The sequence below is a fragment of the Lonchura striata genome, chromosome 3, assembly GCF_050655825.1.
Source record: "Lonchura striata isolate lonStrDom1 chromosome 3, ASM5065582v1, whole genome shotgun sequence".
Classification (NCBI taxonomy): Eukaryota; Metazoa; Chordata; class Aves; order Passeriformes; family Estrildidae; genus Lonchura; species Lonchura striata.
In genome coordinates, this window is record NC_140705.1 from 93,052,655 (window position 1) to 93,067,918 (window position 15,264).

At 38.5% G+C, this 15,264-nt stretch overlaps 1 long non-coding RNA gene across 1 annotated transcript in view; it reads left to right on the forward strand.

The window, feature by feature from the left end:
* Nucleotides 1-15,264, forward strand: part of LOC146768016 (uncharacterized) — a 62,050-nt gene that overhangs the window by 19,373 nt on the left and 27,413 nt on the right. Inside the window, exon 1 of the long non-coding RNA XR_014954454.1 lies at nt 1-11,580. This exon is cut by the window's left edge and continues 19,373 nt beyond it. This is a non-coding gene — a long non-coding RNA (uncharacterized LOC146768016). The remainder of the gene's footprint in view (nt 11,581-15,264) is intronic.

Sequence of the window (15,264 nt, forward strand, 5' to 3'; positions counted from 1 at the left end):
CTGTAAATCTCTGGGACATGCAGAGACTGTGTGAGGTGCTCTCAAAATCAAAAACAGCAAAGAGAAAAATCTGGAGAAGATATCATGAAGCAGCAAACCAGGGGGTCTTTTTTTAAAATAGGTGAACAAAAATAATTCTAAATTTTCTGAAGAATCAATGGTTGCTCCAACAGGAAGTAAGGGCGAGTCTTTTCCTCACCAGTTTTCTGTTTTAAAAGATTGAGGGAAGGCTAACTGTAAATTCCAAGCTCTACTGAATTTTTGTCTTCTCGCTTTACTGTGAAATTATGCTAAAGCTAATTGCCTCTCTGAGGCTAATTGCCTATACTGAATGTGGTTAAAAAAGATTAATCTTGGGTTTAGCTCATACTTTTTATAATTCCTTTAACACAGACTTCTCATCCAATTCTTCAGTTCTCTTTCTCTAGGGAAATAGACAAAAACAAACCTAAAATAATTAATCTACAGCCTATTTGAGTTTCTTATGGTATCAACCAGTCTTTGGAGGTGCTTCTTTGTTACTTTGGAGAGCTTAAGAGCAGTGCTCCCATGATCTATTGTGCTGTGATCTGTTTCATGTGCCTCGGAAGATACAGGTGGAAAGTAGACAGCTCACAAAACTTATCTGCGAAAAAAACCCACCCCAAACCCCTCTGTGAATTTATCTCTGAGGCAAAGACTCAGCTTTTCAGAGTGAAACTCCAGCACCTCAATTCATCAAACACACATTTTATGTAGGCCAGTGTCATACAAATTTTAGATGGCTTGCTGCTGCATTTCAGATATATTTTGCCATGACCAGTTATATTGGAATTCCGTTAGAATTAGTCGCACTACCTCTTCCAGGAAATAGTCCTACTGAAACCTTTTACCAACACTCTTCCAGTTCACACAAGCTACCTGACTGCAAAACTGTGACCTATGTTTCTGTGAGCAATACGTTTCTGGTTTGGTTTTGTTAGGCTTTTAATTGTTTTGTTTGCTGGCAGATGTTTGAGAGACATCAGTGTGACAGCTTCCAAGTGGAAGATCTTGTTGTTTTTTCCCCCTATCCCTTATAAATGCCCTAATCTCCCTGTTTACTTGAAGGCACAAGGCAAATTTCAAAGGAACAGCCAGCAGGGAAATGCTGCATTTTTTATCTGGGTGATAAATATAGAAAGTGAGAGACTGCTGAGTCAGGCACACTTGGCTGTTGCTGCCTAAAATCATTAGCAATATGAGATTATACAAAGCACCTGCTGAAAGTTCAAAAGATCTTTTGTGCAACCTTGGAGAATGTTATTAAAGTTAGACTTGTAGTCTATATCCTACACAAAAATATAAACAGTTTAATTTTCTGGGTGCTTTTATGTCTTGACTAACAAAGGCAGGAAGGCAGCTCAATATTCCATGGCTTGCCATGAGCTTTTCAGTTTGCCCAATGTGATCTTTGAAACACATGGTGAAAAGGAGGAGGGGAATCATTCATGTTGTTACATAGAGAGGCAGAGAGCAGTCAACATCCTTTATTGCTTTTAAATCCATTTTGTTCATCTTGGTGGGTGTGGGTGGCAGTGCTCAGCCAACACTACAGCTTTGAAGTGCTTTGTTGCCTGGGGTACTCAGATGTGTTATCCTGAGCATCAAGGTCCTGTGTGTAATGCAGGAGGGGAGCTGGGTGCATGAAGAGTCCGTGCTTTAAAAGTTTGAGTTCACCAGCAAGAAGTGCTGGACTGGATGATATGGCTGAAGCCCTGCTCCTTTCAGAAGCCAAGTTACCAAGTTGTACTGCAGTAGAGCATGTATCTCCAGGCTGGTTTCCTTCTGGTATGAGGAAAGCATCCAATGAAACCCTGGTGCAAAAGTAGGAAATTATCCTGAAACCTTTTATTCATTTTCCCCAAAGCTAGAGCATTTCCTTCAATTTTGCTGTAGCTGCCTGTTGCTCTGCAGTGACAGATTCATGAGTCACACCAGCCTGAAGGTTTTTCACTCTGCTTTAAATAGTTAATAATTTATTGGACTGGAGTGGGAAAAAAATACAACTGCAGTGTGGGAGGGGACTTAGGAGATACCCCCGTCAGTTGCCATCAGAGGTGACAAACGTGTAACTTCCCGCCTCCCCTGTTGTCAATCTTTTGTTGTACCATCCCCTCGTTCCTCTCCACCATTATGTAAGCCATCCCTCAGTTCTAGAAAGTTCTTCGTTCTCTGTACCCCCATTGGTTTCTTCCCGGTAACCACTCCTTCCCCTTGTCCCCATTGGTTGTAACCCTATCACTCATCCTCTACTCCGCCCCTGAACCCTTCCCTCACTGGATGTTTCCTACCCTGACCCTCCTTCTCTGCTACAGTTATATTCATCACCCCACCCCCAGCTCGGGGCTCTCAGTGTGAGCTCCTTTCCAGAGAGGTTGTCTTCCCTTGCTCCCCGATCTGCCTTTTCCTACAATAAAAGCTTTTGGAAACAACGCTGCCTGAATGTCATCCCTCCATTGAGAGGAAGCTTTTTAGGCTATCCGGCTCCTGAGGACCTGACCCTGTGGTGTACCCAGTGGTCATAGGACCCAGGCGCATCACTGCAGCCTAATGACTTGGGGGTCTCTCTGGGAGAAATATGAAGTGGGTTTCTGCCCTGCACTCCACTGTGTACTTAGCATTATGCATTCATTGAAACAAGTTATTGCTGGGTCAGCTCCTCCCAAGGTGACTACTGGGTTCACCAGGATGTGGTTGTTCTCGCTCATGCTTATCCACTCTTTCTCTGCAGACTACACTCCTCATGGAAAGTGTGACAATTCATAGTATAAAGTTTATCAAACTTCTGCTTTTGAAATTTTACATGGCTTGGAAGTCTGAGTCTTTTCCTTTGGTGGTAGGAAGTGCAGGTTCCCAGAAAGGGGAAGGATGGAGATTTGCTGATTGTATCTTGTGAATGAATGAGGGAGACACTTGTTCCTCAGTTACAGTTTACTTTGCAACCCAACTGAATATTTGTACTCTGAAAACCTGCATTGTCATGGAAGATAGTAAAACTGCACCAATTTGTCATTGTGGTTCATTTGGAAACAGCCCATCTTAAAACCTAGCCTTAATTTCTGAAGTGCTAATTGGTCTCTCAAATATTATTACTAATTTAACCACTTTGTGGATAGCCAAAATAAATGGTGGTGTTTATGATACCTTTGAAATAATCATGTAGCTAATGATAAAAAATAAATTCCTCCCTATTTTCAAATCTGACTCTTTCAAGAGAAATTTAAATCTTTTGTGCCATGAGATTGTAAAACTTTTCAACTACTGTGTCCAAAATGAGGTAGGAAATAATTATTTTAAATTACTTTCTTGTGTACTTTAGAAGTGTTACTTTAAGTCTTGCTTTTCTGTGAAATGGCAGCCCCGAGCAGAAGGCTGTGAATTCGCTTGCTGTTGGCATGATTTAGCCATGTCCTTCCACATCCTGCAGATGCCAAAAACAATCAAAATGCCATGGATACACTCCCAGGAGGGTTCTTCAGAGGAAAGGGACTTCAGTGGCAAAGAATCAAGGTTTTTATGCTGCTGTCTCTTCTTGCTGTGGGAGGTGTTTGGGGAAGGAAAGGTCTGCAGCCAAAGCGCGTACGAGCCCTGCCAGTCCCCGCTGCTGGAACAGGCTGGCGGAGCGGTGAGCGCTCAGGTGTGAGTTGGAGCAGCTCTTCAATGCCTCCTGCTTTGTGCCAGGACTTGGGACACTTCCCAGCCAGCCCCAGAAGGCAAACAGGCTGAATTCCCCCGAGTTTGGCACAGCATCATGACGGCTGTGTTTGAGAGCACTTTCAGTACTCAATAGCAATTTTCCAGTGCTGTGAACCTGACACTGCCTTACCTTGCACATTCCATTGTCCTGGCTCCAACTGAAGTGTCCTGTCATTCCTGGAAGAGACTGTGCATGCATTTGTAATCTCTGTGTGTGTCAAACACTTTTGAAAGGCTTTCAGTCTTTCAGTATTCCAGTCTGAATCAGATTTTGGATGGTCAGAAGTGTAATGTAAGCAAGCATTTGTTAGTAGGAATGATGGAGGTGCTAAACAGAGAAAGTGAGAAAAAAATGACCATGGCTAAAAAAACAAAGCAAGAGTATAGTGAGACAAGCCTGGAAGAGAAAATAGCAAAGGGTAAATGCAAAGAAAACCCAAAACAACACAATACCACCACCAAGAAAACAAACAAAAATCAAACCCTGAAAATCCAAAGTCTAGGAGAAAAGGAATACATGGCAAGCTAAAGTGATTTTCCTTTTTTTTAATTTTTTTTCCTTTGTACTTAAAGAGTGCTTTTTCAAACGTTCACTAAAGAGGTAGCTACAGGCTCATTGTGCTCCTTCCGGAACACATGGCTGCAGTTCAAGTCAGTCACTCATGTCAAATATATCACTTTAATTTGGAAGCTGGCACATTACTGCTAAAATCAGGGAATGTTTTTTAAAGAGGTTTTTGGCTTAATTAGAGATTAGAAAGTTCCTCCTAAATGTTTCCTTTCATATAGACACATATGAATCTTCCGGATTTTTGGTTTAGCACATTATTTAACCAATAGATTCTTGTCTGTGGGATTGTACAATTGAGAAGATATTCCAGGAATTGGCACATCATATCTGATGGAAATAGTTGTATTTCAATTCCCTGACTTTGTGCCTGAGAGAATTTACTTTCTTCTGCCTCCCCTGTAGTTAAAAATCGTCCTTTTCCTTCTAGCTCCAATGAGGAAATGTCTGACAAAAGTCTGATAATCCCCTTTCCAAACATTGCATCATCTCACATTCTTTGTATAAGGTGTTCTCTTAAAACTTTGAGGCATTCCTTTCTCATTTTACATATGGGCAATTGAAGCAGAAGTAAGAACTAAGAGCTAGTGTCTGCAGAACCAGATTCCCAGCTTGGAAGCCACCCAGTCAATCCTCCTTTTTTTCAAAAGAAGAGAGATGCTTCAAATTACCTTAGCATGTTGATGTCACCTTGCCAGTAAAAGCTTTTTTCCCTAGAAGGTAGTTTTAGAGATAAAAAGTACAAAAATCGGAGGCAGGAGGAGGCACAGACTAGTCAAATTTCCTTTAAGTATAATAGAATTCTAGCTGGACTGGTCTTAAATTTATTGTTCACTGAAAAGAAATGTGCTTATTAGATTGTTAAGTCAGGTTTTTTTGGTCATTCTCATTTATATGGAATTATCCAGGGTACAGCAAATAGATATTAATGGGCTGTGAGGGTCACTGTTATTCTGTTCTGAATGTCAAGTTGTGCTGGATCCTTTTCATTCCTCCTGCACTTATACAGCTGTGAATTACCTAGATTTCTATTTTCTACTGTCTTTTCCTAGCTGATCCTTTTTAATATTTTTTTTTTTCCTTTCAAGTACAGAATAAATGTTAATTAGTCTCTTGTATGTTTTGTGACTGACCCTTGAATCTCTAGGGTGTAAAATCCAGGTAGCTCTGCCGTTTGTGCTCATCTGAAAATGGAGATGCTGCCTTATAATATTTAGCTGCTTTACCCTGGACAATTTTGGATCTAATGAAAAGGTCTGCATGAGAACAGAGCCCGGTGAGTACAGCAGAACAGGGGGGTTTAAGCACATTTTTCACCATTACATTTGTAGTCTCTTCCAGTAAACAGAGAATTCCTTTCAGTCACGTTCCTGGTGGTTTCCCGGTGTCCACTTTCATTCTGAGATTAAAAGAATCCAATTTGATCTTCTCTCTCAGATCTACATATTGTCACTGCTCTGCCCTTATTGTACTTTTTACCAGCTCATTCTTGCTAATATGCTCGTACAAAATTTCTCATAAATGTTTAATTCTTAACAATAGAGTACCGGAATAATTTCCATGGTACAGAAATGTTCTGCTGACCAATTTACCGGAGTAAAAATGCTAATATGACCCTTGGGTCAGTCACACAGCCGTCTTTAATGTAAATTTAATTCAGTGATTCCCCAGGAGATGGAAGATGGCAGGCTTAGCAGAGCTGCACTGAATCAAAGTATCAGTATTTAGCAGCCCCTGGTTACCAGGCTACTGCTCACCTCTGAGACCAGGAAAGATCATCCCAGAAATGCATTTTAAAGCTACCCATCAAATATACAACTGGCTATGTTGTATGAAGAAAGTTTTTTGCAGATTTGATGTGAGGCTTAAAAACAATAAAGGACAGGGTAGGAGGAGGCAGTGGCAAAGAGAGAAGATACTGGCTTCCAGTGTCCCACTCTCTTGTCCAATTGTTTCTGTGTAGAAAAACCACAAAACCCCCAACCCATACACTTGATACCAAATAAAACATCATATTTTTCATAAGCTGAATAGATGCCTTGGAAAGCAGCCAACGAGGGAGTTTTCCACTTGTGCTGCCTTTGCAGCCTCTTTCAAACCTACTGTTAAGCAGCAGGGGCACATACGCACTTCACTCCCTTTTCTATTATGCAGCTATGACACATTAAGCTCCTTGGAATGGTATTCATATTTTATCAGCTCTCCTAACGTCAATTCTTTATTTATAACTTGCTCTTTTTTCCTTTTTTTTTTTTCCCCCTTTCCAGCCTGTATATCTAGACTTAGTAAAGAAAGAGACCCAAGGAGTTGAAGAAAAAAAGCCCACCCCAAACCCCTCTGTGAATTTAAACATACCTTTGAGGTGGAATGTGTGTTTTCACTCAGTGTTTAAGAACTCAGCTGATCATTATTTTCTCTTTTCACACACAGTTTGCCATGGCACCCTCTACAGGTCGTATCTGATTTGCTTACATTTAATATAGCACCTTTACTTCGAAGAATAGCAGCTTTAATTCCCTAAAGCATCATATTGAATCTGTGCCTGTCAAACTGCTGAGATTTCTGCACAGGAAAAGCGCTGAGGGTCTGGGCAGACTTGTGCTGATTTGTAAATGTAGTGACACAGGCTTGACAAAGACTTTAGCAAACAATGCTTATATATTGGCAGTCTTGTTTTTATCAGCTCAAGTTTTGTGCTATTGAGAAAAAAAAACACTGATTATTTTATACGTAGATTACTATCTCATACTGTTGAAAGTAAGCTGTAATACCAACAGGAGCTGAATTTGCTACCATGACTCAAATAACCTGACGAGCTAGTCAAATTTAAAGACCCTGCAAGAACACTTTGTGTAGGTGGAGGAACTGGTAACACTTCTGATACAATTTCAGCATGTTTGTTTTTTAAATAAGCCCTTTATTTATTTATTTTTTTTTTTTAATCAGAATGCAACAGAAGCAGCCATCAGACATTTTTCCTATTCTGAAATACTAGGTTTGCTACTCCAGGAAGACCTGTCCTCAGTAAGCCTTTCTCTCTCTCTTTGTCTCTCTTCTCTTTCTTACTCCTGCCTCCTACTTCCATCAAATATTTAGACATTTCTTAACCCATGTTTCTACAAGCAGGAAAACTTTTCTCCCTGGCCCCTACAGGCCAGCCCTGCCTTGACCTGAGCCATGGCCAGTGAGTCCCAGCCAGAGGTGGGGTTTTGGGTGCTGAACAAATGTAAATAGCTCCCAGCACAAGTCCCTCTTATGTGAATGTAGTCAAAGCATTAACAGCAAGGGGTAGATGAGATAATGTCTTCACACACCCATGGATACCAGCAGAGGACTGGGATTTTATTGGCTGTTTGGCAAGACTGTGTCATGGGAAAGGCAGGCAGCAGTGGGGAATTGAAACTGCTTTCTTTGCTTTGTGAACAAGATTTTGATGTTTGCATTATTTGGAAATCTTGAATGTCAAGAGGAAAGCCAGCATCTCAAAGCTGGGAAAAGACACAGAACAGAAAAAGGGATGCTAAAATCTCAAGTCTTTTGGAGGACACTGCCAAAGGAGAAGCTGTGGAATGTTCGTTACCTCTGAGTGGATGAACTATGAATTGTGTTGCATTTGGCAGAGCAATATCAATGTCCAGGGGCCAGACAGCAAATCATCTTCTCACCCCTCTTGGTGGAGCACAGCTACTGTTCTTGGGGAAGAAAACTGAAATGAACTGTGATGGCAGCACAGCAGGGCTTTTATGCATTTCCTCAGTTTAGCACAGGCATAAACCTAAGGGCTGTGACTCAGTGTCTGATGCTTTCTTGAAAAAAGAAAAAAATAGAGAAGAAGTGAACAATGTGGAAAATCCTTCGCCCACTGCAAAGATAATCTAAAAAAAAGTAGTCTTTTAGTAGGACTTTTGTTTCACTTTCCTTCTTTGATACAATATAATCCATCAAAGATTCCAAGAAGTTTTGAATAGAAAAAAAAACCACCATGTTTTAATCTGGTGACTCTGCTGTAGAATAGCATTGCAACATGCAAGTGCAGTGCAAAAATATACAACTTTAATTCCATGGTCAAAGAAATTATGCTCTTCCAATATAGTCTATGAAAAATATTTCCTTGACATCTCTTCTCTCAATGAGATCCCTCAGGGCTGGGCATTTCTCAAAGCCTTTTGCATCTGCCAAATGCACTGCTAACATTTTCTCACAAAAATGTTGGTGCAAGGAGATGGAGAATTAAGGCCTCAAGCTTAGAGAAATGAAAGGAAACCTGACTTCACTTCAAGGCAGATTTTTGATCTCGGGCATGTATCATTAGATCTGTTGATTTAGTTAAAACTTACTCGTATATTTCTCAACTTTCAATTCAGTATTCTTGAACTCTGAGGTTTAGGAAAGAATTGTGAGAAGGGAATTTGAAGGATATAAACTCATTTAGGTGTAAAGGTTCATAACCTTTTACCGCAATCCTTTCTTTTTATCATTGCCAGACAGTTTCAGCTGTACACAGCAAGCAAAACTAAATTTGACTTAGAATTGTTTGAGGAGGATACCACATTCTTGGTGAGAATTCTAAAGTGCATTTGTGCCTGTGTTGTTTTTGGTTTTTGTTGGTTTTTTGGTTTGTTAATTTACTATTGAGTTTCTACAGATTAGCCACTTCTATACCTTTAATTAATAAAAGGGCAAAAGACAAAAAATAAAAATCAAAAAATCAGTGTGTACAGTGTGAACACATCAGAGCATACAAAAGCAAGGGGGATAAGCATGTGGAGATAAAGCAAGAAGCCATGACTGCTGTGTCAGATTTCATCACAACAGAATAAACTGAGATTATCTTTGTAACTTCAAAAAGTGGGGAGTCTGATAAACACTGCCGTGTTTGCATATGTGTGAGAGTAATTTCAGAGAGGAGCTGATCACTCAGGTGGTTCTGCACCAATTTTTCACCATTTTCTGTTCCGTGGATTATGAGAATTCACTGGAAATAAACATTGTAGCAAAATTTCAAAGGAAGAATGCCGCAGCCAATGTAAATCCATGGATTCTGAAATCCATTTAATTTCTCCCATTTTTCACCGGTATAGCTGGGAACAGAACTTGGCACCTTCCGGGTTTTGCTAGGAAATATAAAATGTCAAGTAGAGACACAAAAAATGTCTAAGTCTGTAGGAACTTTGGTTTTTTGCCGACAACTTTTTTCTTTTCAGTGAATTTTGGTAAGGTTTTAGCCAGAGCTGTTAAAGTAGTCTGCAGAAATGGAGAAGGAAATATGGATCTGAGCTACTGGCTTCTTTAATATGTGATCAGGCTTCTTTAAAGTCACTCTGATTTGGATGTTGAGATCACAATGCTTATTTGAAGATAAGAAGCATTGTAAATTTGGTAAAAATGCTTTAATTGAAGGATATCTTTTCATAGAATAAAATGATCTCTCAGACATAAGCATCTTGATCAACCATTTTGCTTCTGCATTTTAAGCATAGAATGAGCCATAAAGAGCTTTGATTTTGGGGCCAGCTAAAGCAATCATTGTGTGTAATTGCTTCTGTTTTACATGTGCATTCTGGTTAACATGTTGGAAATCCAAAATGTCTGAGCTGAAGTGACCTGGTGTGAACCTGGTTGTGAGTTTAAGAAGGTGATGGATAAAATTGCATGATAAACAAAAGTATATTCTTGAATGCAAATACTTGATTTTTTAAACTATTTTTATGTGTAAGAAATACAGCTGAAGCACTTTTAGCTTGAAGTCTTCTCTGAGAAGTGGAAGCAGATTCATGAAGTATTTCTCTAAGTTTAAAGCAAGATTTAAATAATTTTAAAAGGTTTACAGATTTGAAAGCTATGTTATATAGGACAATTATAGAGCTCATTAATACAGATGGAATTGGTTTCAAGCTGCAAGACTGAAGCCTGAGGCTTTGTTTCAAATTACCTTAAATGTGGGTTTAAGCTGACAGCAAAAAATGTGCCTAAATTTCTTTGGCAAGGAGGGAGGAAGCAGTCATGTTGCAGAAAGCAACTGTGCATAAAACATAGCAGGAATTTTGTTTTGGTGCCTGAATTATGCTACACCACTCTAAATGCTTCCCCCCTGTAATGGAAACAGTGCCTTGTGCAAGCCTATCATTTCCCAGAGTTAGAGAGAAAAATAAGTTGATAGAAACAAACAAACCAGCGGTATCTTTATGATTTACATATTGTTTGTTTTCCTTTGCTTCTCCTCTTAACCACCTGGTTGGTGGACAGCTTGTTGAAGAGAGCCCTGAGGGTTTCAAAACTAAATAGGAGGATTGGTGGTGTCAGCTGGTTTGTGCTTTAAGAAGAAATTTTTAAAAGTCAGAATCCCAGTGTATGGCAAATATGTAAACCAAAAGGAGAGAGAAGAGGAAGAAAATGACCTAAGTGCAACTCTGTGCTGTTATAGCTAGACTGGGTTATGGGAATTATCCTGTTTAAATCAAGATTGATAGTGTCTCTGCTTCACTGCAGAAATAATCATATTGGGAACACAAAACTGATCCCTGAAAAGAAAGGCCAAGAAAGGAAGCAGAGAGAGAAAAAGGACAGGAATCGGAAGCTTGGAAATGAAAAACAACTTTGAAGGGTATACACCCTTTGAGAAGATAGAAACCAACAGGCATGAAACCCAACAGAGAGTTCAAGAAAGGTGAACACAGAAGCAGGAAGCTGGGGAGTATTTTAATGGGAAAGGTGAAACAATTAATTTCATTTTGAATGAAAATTCCCTTTAAAGACATCTGTTGAGAAACAGCAGTCATTTTTAGCAGGTTCAGGCAGGGGTTTTGGAGGTCTAGCTGAGTCATTAAAGTGTTCCAAGTAGAAATAGTGAAAGACTGAACACTTGCCTCCCAAAAACAGTACATAAATCCTTCTTGGTTGCTAACTGGCATAGCACAAAACAGAAAATCACTAATTTAATTTTCTCTGTGACATAGATGATCTGACATTGGCTTCAATTAAGTATGTTCAAGACCAATAAGAGCGCTTGCTTTGCTACACTTATACACTTTGACTTAATACAATGTCTTATATGTGTTTACCTACCAAGCTAAGCCTTTAACATGAAATCAGCTTCTTCTGTGAAATTAAATAATATCTAATTACTATTTGAGGTTAGTTTAGTATCACATCAGCCTCATGTTGGGCCAAAAATGTGTCAGTGTGATTCAGTATACATTCTTTTCCATTGCAGGAAAGAAGAAATATATATTTTTTTGCCTGAGAACAAAAGCCCTTTATTTTTGCCTGATGGTACCATTAGGAAATTGTTCAAGGTAGTTATATTATGTTGCTCTGCATCATCCAAAATGTTTAAAAAAAATCTACCAGAAGTTTTATAGTTTTATACAGTTAAGACAAATAGTTAAACCTTAACCAAGATATTATTTTATAAAATATGCATCTGTTTAATTTTGTTCTCAGTTTTCACCTAAAAGCAAGTTGGCTTTTCCTACTGCAGTCTTGCCACACTTTTGTACCTCAGTTTTAAAAATGTAGTGGTTGGAATAAAGTTTTGAGAGTTAGTTATACTGTAAATGCTGGATGTTAAGTGTATGTTATTGTTCTGGGATAATCTAAACCAGTTAACAAAGTAAGGATATTTATTAGGGAGTCTATGATCATAAACCAGGAAACACATCATATGCTTTGGAGAAAAGCATTTTTCAAGCAGGTAAAAATCTCTTTGAAGATTTTTAAAATCAGATAAAATACCACCTTTTTATTTATTAAGTTTATGATAGTCGTTACCTTGAAACCTGTGCAGATATTCTTATTGCAGATATTATTCTCATGAGAAAATGAACAAAACTGAGTGACCTTCTCTGTACCTTCTAGAAAATAAGACCTTTTAGGTCACTGCAATAGTTGCCATGAGCAGTATAAAAATCACATTTTCTGAGATTTTGACTGCCTTCTTTTTATGATACACTTCACAAAGATATATTTTTTTTTATTTGGAATATTGTTTTCTCATCTGCTGAAAACTATTGCAGATTCTGTACAAGGACTTAAGAACTTTTTATTAGGATGGGATATCTTCACACCTCCAGGATGGATGGTGCACCCTCATTGTCATCAGCTTCACTACCACATTTTCCTCTCTGTAGTTGCCACTAAATGACATCCCAAGATGCATTGGTAATCCTATTTATTGCTTATTGTGCAGAAACTGGCTGAATATAATTCGTTATCTGGTTGAACATAATTCCATTTCTAGGATGGAGGGTCAAGCTCATTTCCTTTTTTGAGGTACTCAGAATCTCTGTATTGATGGTGCTTTTCAATTATGGATCACCAGGAATTAGAATTCTCAAGGCTTTCTGTAGGTCACTAGAGGAAATTTGGAATAAGATATTGGAAAGTTCTCTAGGTAGAGAAATCTGAACTTTCCTTAGCAGCTTCAGAGTAACATTAGGCTCTACTTTCTTCATTCTGCCACTTAGCAAGCTTCTAGAAATTCAGTCTCCAGCATATTTTAGACTTGAAGAAGCTGCTTTGGAACTTGCACTGCAGAAATTACAGGTCTTGGTAAACATTAGCAGCATCATAATATTTAAACAAGGGTGATTCCCATACATTGAAGAATGAGAAGAACCTCTACAGCTTTTTAAAATGACACCTTCTTTGTGATCATGAAGTTGTAGCCTTATGTTTGTGCAGTGCAGATTTCACTTGAGTTAATTTTAAAATAGAGAGGATTGATACATCAATCTTTCTATCTTTTATTTTATTTTTTTTTTTACATTATAATCTGCATTAATTTCCAGAACACTTTGATGTGGCTAAATCCTAATTCTTCATCTTCTTCCAAGACCTACCATCTGCTTCAGAATGCATATCAAAGCATGGAATATCTTGGATATAAAATGATATCATTTTGAGGAATTGCTGAGACACTGTTTCAAGTTATTTTACTCTGTCATTAATTTTTTTTTTTTTTAAATCCTGCATTGTGTGTTTATAGAAACGCGCCCTGCCCTACTGCACCCAGATATGAAGGAATGAGCTCATGGCAGTTGTGATGGATTTTGAAAGGGTAATTTTTTCAAAGAAAAATTCCCGGTGTTATAAATGGGCTTCAGCAAACTTAATCTCTTTAATCATATGGCTATCAATAGTCCTCAGCTGCCCAGAGACTCTGAAAACTGGTCTTTATTGTTGTTGTTGTTAGCTGTGGGTGTTTTCAGCAGAGATATAACCACATGTGATAGAAAGTGGCAACCTGAAAATAAAAGGAAGGGTGAAAGGAGCCTGCTGTTAATAACTACTATGTAAACTGAATTATGACTTTTAAAACCAGCTATTTTCTGTGTAAGCCATCTTTCCTTGAAAATTATAGTGGAACATGTCAATTTGTTTCATGGTGATTCAGTTACAGAACTCATCAAACAATGTGTGCTGGAGACAGAGGGAAATAGAGAAAAGTGTTGCTGATAATGATAAAATGAGCCACAGTGAAAGAGAAGCTGGCCTGTCTGCCTTCCACTGGAGTTGAGTGATCTGAAAGTAGAAACCAAGAAAAAGAAAGAAAGTGAGATTCATTAAGAGCACTGGTCCTAACTATGGTATGATACACAGCTATGCAGTCACAGGAAAAGATATGTGGGAACAGCATGAGGTCTTTGGAGAAGACACTCAGAAGGAATAAACATAAATATTGCTTATGATTAATGCAAAGGAGATAAGAAATTTGCTAAGGAAAACCCAGTATGGAACAAGATCCCAAGTGTTGCTTTTATAAGGTGTTTTTTTGGTGAACTTCTATGTCTTCATAGTGGAGGGAATGATACAAATTCTGGCACAGTGGAAGAGTTTGCACTCAAAAGACAACTTCTAATACTGATGTCAAAAAGAATTTCCCACATTAAGGGAAGAGTGGAGGAAATAAAACATAAGGAGTTTACTATTTTTGTGTCTATCTATATTTATTTCATTCATATATATGCATGAAAGTGTAGTGCAAAGATGCAATGTGTGATTATTCCAGATGAAGCTGAAAACAAATATAGACTTTCCAAGATCTATGATAATCTACATTTTGAAAGTGCATGGAAACACTTGAGGAGAAATTGATCTATTTCTCCAGTCACTGTATTTGACTGAAATATAATTGGAATGTAGTGTTCTAAGAAAAGTACTGAACACGGGCAAGGGAGATGCTGCAATAGCAAAAAATGTAGCAGAAAAATCAGCATCTGAATCTGTGCAGAATAGCAGGGTTGGTACAAATGGCTAAAGAAAGAGTCAAAGGAATCCTGTCCCTCTAGGAAAATAAGGGAAGTCCTATAAAGAGATGTTTATTTAGGTATTTCCAGCCCTTAAGAAGGATTGTGAGACAGGTTTTGCTGCAGTTTTCTTGGGTTAATGGGCAGGAGAGTGGAGAAATGACTGGGGAGCCATGCACATATGAAAAGAAAAAAGGGGTCAATTTTCTACCCAATTCTAAGGAAGGGTTAGAAGCAATTTTGACTTCAGGAGAAAAAGTCATTGGTCATGCTGGACAGCACTCTTAGAAGGTAATATCTGCTAGCATCACATATAGCCACTGGTTTTGTGTATGCAAAAGATTTGAATCATTTGGTCACAATATTCTTGGAGGTTTTTTTGTGGATATGTTGTGATTTATCTTTCTATTTAAGACAAGATCTATGAATCCTGGTTTTATTATTTTTCTTTCCTGTCAAAATTACAAATATTTTGCTTTTGTACCTGTGTACTACGCTTGAGATTAGTGAGGTTGTCTCCAGAGAACCACTGGATCCCAGGAGAGGTGATGTGTCCTTGACCTGTATATTTAAGAGATATTTCTGCTGAAATACAAAATGTCAGAATTTCTGATATTTTGGTGGCCTCAGAGTCAACTGTGTGTATTTCCCATGCCTGAGAAGAAATCTTCTAGATAATGAAGTATTCTGCAGGGTAAGCAGAGGCCTCAGCAGCTGCACAAAGAGTCTGAA